This window comes from Salmo salar, chromosome 02, assembly GCF_965601325.2.
Source record: "Salmo salar chromosome 02, fSalSal1, whole genome shotgun sequence".
NCBI lineage: Eukaryota > Metazoa > Chordata > Actinopteri > Salmoniformes > Salmonidae > Salmo > Salmo salar.
In genome coordinates, this window is record NC_138292.1 from 2480001 (window position 1) to 2484983 (window position 4983).

The following is a 4983-nucleotide window of genomic DNA, read 5'->3' on the forward strand; positions in this document are numbered from 1 at the left end:
GAAACCCAGATGCGAGCTGCCCAGTGACGCTAGCCTACCATACGAGCTAAATGCCTTTTATGCTGGCTTCGAGGCAATCAACACTGAAGCATGCACAAGAGCACCAGCTGGTCTGGATGACTGTGTGATAATGTTCTCGGTAGCCGATGTGAACAAAACCTTTAAACAGGTCCACATTCACAAAGCCGCTGGGCCAGACGGATTACCAGGACGTGTACTCAAAGCATGCGCGGACCAACTGTCAAGTGTCTTCACTGACATTTTCAACCTCTCCCTGACCGAGTCTGTAATACCTACATGTTTCAAACAGACCACCATAGTCCCTGTGCCCAAGGAAGCGAAGGTAAGCTGCCTAAATAATTACCACCCTGTGGCACTCACATCAACAGCATCCTCCCCGACACCCTAAACCCACTCCAATTCGCATACCGCCCCAACAGATCCACAGATGACACAATCTCAATCGCACTCCACACTGCCCTTTCTCACCTGGACAAAAGGAACACCTATGTGAGAATGCTATTCATTGACTACAGCTCAGCGTTCAACACCATAGTGCCCTCAAAGCTCATCAATAAGCTAAGGACCCCGGGACTAAACACCTCCCTCTGCAACTGGTTCCTGGACTTCCTGACGGACCGCCCCCAGGTGGTAAGAGTAGGCAACAACATGTCTGCCACTCTGATCCTTAACACTGGGGCCCCTCAAGGGTGTGTACTTAGTACCCTACTGTATTCCCTGTTCACCCACGGCTGTGTGGCCAAATACAACTCCAACACCATCATTAAGTTTGCAGAGGACACAACAGTGGTAGGCCTGATCACCGACAACGATGAGACGGCCTATAGGGAGGAGGTCAGACACCTGGCAGTGTGGTGCCAGAATAACAACCTCTCCCTCAACGTGAGCAAGACAAAGGAGTTGATCGTGGACTACAGGAAAAGGAGGGTCGAACAGGCCCCCATTAACATCGACAGGGCTGAAGTGGAGTGGGTCGTGAGTTTCAAGTTCCTTGGTGTCCACCAACAAACTAGCATGGTCCAAACACACCAAGATAGTCGTGAAGAGGGCACGACAAAACATTTTCCCCCTCAGAAGACTGAAAAAATTTGGCATGGGTCCCCAGATCCTCAAAGGGTTCTACAGCTGCACCATCGAGAGCATCCTGACCGGTTGCATCACCGCCTGATATGGCAACTGCTCGGCATCTGAGCGTAAGGCGCTACAGAGGGTAGTGCGAACGGTCAAGTACATCACTGGGGCCAAGCTTCCTGCCATCCAGGACCTCTATACCAGGCGGTGTCAGAGAAAAGCTCATAAAATTGTCTAAGACTCCAGTCATCCAAGTTATAGACTGTTTTCTCTGCTACCGCACGGCAAGCGGTACCGGAGCGCCAAGTCTAGGACCAAAAGGCTCCTCAACAGCTTCTTCCCCCAAACAATAAGACTGCTGAACAATTCATAAAATCGCCACTGGACAATTTACATTGACCCTCCCTCCCTTTTGTACACTGCTGCTACTCGCTGGTTGTTTGTTAACCTATGCATGGTCACTTCGCCCCCACCTACAGTGGCTTGTGAAAGTATTCACCCCCCTTGGCATTTTCCCTATTTTGTTGCCTTACAACCTGGAATTAAAATACATTTTTGGGTGTTTGTATCATTTCATTTACACAACATGCCTACCACTTTGAAAATCCCAAATAGTTTTAATTGTGAAACAAACAAGAAATGAGACCAAAAAACTGAAAACTTGAGCGTGCATAACTATTCACCCCCCCCAAAGTCAATACTTTGTAGACCCACCTTTTGCAGCAATTACAGCTGCAAGTCTCTTGGGGTATGTCTCTATAAGCTTGGCACATCTAGCCACTGGGATTTTTGCTCATTCTTCAAGGCAAAACCGCTCCAGCTCCTTCAAGTTGGATGGGTTCCGCTGGTGTACAGCAATCTTTACGTGATACCACAGATTCTCAATTGGATTGAGGTCTGGGCTTTGACTAGGCCATTCCAAGACATTTAAATGTTTCCCCTTAAACCATTCGAGTGTTGCTTTAGCAGTATGCTTAGGGTCATTGTCCTGCTGGAAGGTGAACCTCCATCCCAGTCTCAAATCTCTGGAAGACTGAAACGGGTTTCCCTCAAGAATTTCCCTGTATTTAGCGCCATCCATCATTCCTTCAATTCTGACCAGTTTCCCAGTCCCTGCTGATGAAAAACATCCCCACAGTGAAGCATGGTTGTGGCAGCATCATACTCCAGGACCACAGACAGGTTAGGGGCTGTCTTACTGTCTGTCTCTCTATGGTCTGTTGACTACTCCAGGACCACAGACAGGTTAGGAGCTGTCATACTGTCTGTCTCTCTATGGTCTGTTGACAACTCCAGCACCACAGACAGGTTAGAGGCTGTCTTACTGTCTGTCTCTCCACATGTCTTTTATCAGAGGCTGAAAAGGCTGAGCCAAGGAGGCCATGCTGCAGAGCTACTGTAGAGACAAAGATGACTAATGATTACCCTGGTCCAGACCTTGACATGCTTCAGTTCAGACATCTTCTCTGACTGATGATTACCCTGGTCCAGACCTGGACATGCTTCAGTTCAGACATCTTCTCTGACTGATGATTACCCTGGTCCAGACCTGGACATGCTTCAGTTAAGATGGCTAAAGCATAAACATGTACTGTCTAAAACACACAGAGATCTATACCAGGCTATGAAGAGGAAGTCAGTAATTAGAGGAGTGGGCTAAAACACACAGAGATCTATACCAGGCTATGAAGAGGAAGTCAGTAATCAGAGGAGTGGACTAAAACACACAGAGATCTATACCAGGCTATGAAGAGGAAGTCAGTAATCAGAGGAGTGGACTAAAACACACAGAGATCTATACCAGGCTATGAAGAGGAAGTCTGTAATCAGAGGAGTGGACTAAAACACACAGAGATCTATACCAGGCTATGAAGAGGAAGTCTGTAATCAGAGGAGTGGACTAAAACACACAGAGATCTATACCAGGCTATGAAGAGGAAGTCAGTAATCAGAGGAGTGGACTAAAACACACAGAGATCTATACCAGGCTATGAAGAGGAAGTCAGTAATCAGAGGAGTGGACTAAAACACACAGAGATCTATACCAGGCTATGAAGAGGAAGTCTGTAATCAGAGGAGTGGACTAAAACACACAGAGATCTATACCAGGCTATGAAGAGGAAGTCTGTAATCAGAGGAGTGGACTAAAACACACAGAGATCTATACCAGGCTATGAAGAGGAAGTCAGTAATCAGAGGAGTGGACTAAAACACACAGAGATCTATACCAGGCTATGAAGAGGAAGTCTGTAATCAGAGGAGTGGACTAAAACACACAGAGATCTATACCAGGCTATGAAGAGGAAGTCAGTAATCAGAGGAGTGGACTAAAACACACAGAGATCTATACCAGGCTATGAAGAGGAAGTCTGTAATCAGAGGAGTGGACTAAAACACACAGAGATCTATACCAGGCTATGAAGAGGAAGTCAGTAATCAGAGGAGTGGACTAAAACACACAGAGATCTATACCAGGCTATGAAGAGGAAGTCTGTAATCAGAGGAGTGGACTAAAACACACAGAGATCTATACCAGGCTATGAAGAGGAAGTCAGTAATCAGAGGAGTGGACTAAAACACACAGAGATCTATACCAGGCTATGAAGAGGAAGTCTGTATTCAGAGGAGTGGACTAAAACACACAGAGATCTATACCAGGCTATGAAGAGGAAGTCAGTAATCAGAGGAGTGGACTAAAACACACAGAGATCTATACCAGGCTATGAAGAGGAAGTCTGTATTCAGAGGAGTGGACTAAAACACACAGAGATCTATACCAGGCTATGAAGAGGAAGTCAGTAATCAGAGGAGTGGACTAAAACACACAGAGATCTATACCAGGCTATGAAGAGGAAGTCTGTAATCAGAGGAGTGGACTAAAACACACAGAGATCTATACCAGGCTATGAAGAGGAAGTCAAAAGATACTCAACAACAACCTGATTCAGTAAACAAATGGTTTTATTTTCACAGATAAAGAAAATAAATAATTCTCAGTCAAACCTCATTGGTGCTGATCCATCTACAAAAAAAAACCACATACAGGCTTTTTTCAGACAACATATCTGAACAAAATGCTATTGGAACAAAACAAAACAACAGGAGAAAACAGAATGTCTTGCAAGAATATGATATGATGTATAGTACAGAATCCACGTATCCTAGTATTGTACACAGTACTTCATACATGTATAAAGTAAACACTGTTCTCTTCGATGGCAAGCTACAAAAAAAAACACCTTCCTTTTAAGCCAACTGGTATAATGCATTATAAAGCTGGTATAATGCATTATAAATCAGCTGTAATGCATTAAGACTGGTTTGACCACTTAAATTGTGTTATTATCGTCTCATAGCAATGACTAAATAACAGGCATTTTGAGTCAGTTTAAAACAAGTAAGAAAGCATTTCATCTGTTGGCTTTAAGTAAAGTGTTGCTAAAGAAAACCGTTTATAAAACATAACAACGGTAGCCATTTTAAGATCTGTCTGATTTATGGAGGTGGACTCACAGTATCCAAACACTAGGTGTGCTACATTTTTTTTAAATTATTTTTAAAATCATAAAAGTTAATGCCGTGTGCAAGAAAATTCTTCAAAAGAGAAAATCCAAAATGAAAATAAAAGAACTAAAATACATTTAAAGCTCTTTCATGATATTACACATCAGTATTCTCTAAATATTATATATTAATCTCATCAAATAAAATACATATTTTAAGATTTATATAAATCTCTTACAATCAATCGGTATCGCTTAAAATCGTATCTCCTAAAATCTCTTCAAATATTTCAGCTTTTACTAAAAGTTGCACGCCTTGTTTTCTAACAGCAGTTATATTATAACAGTATTATATATTACCCTAAAAAAAGCACATCAACATAAAGGA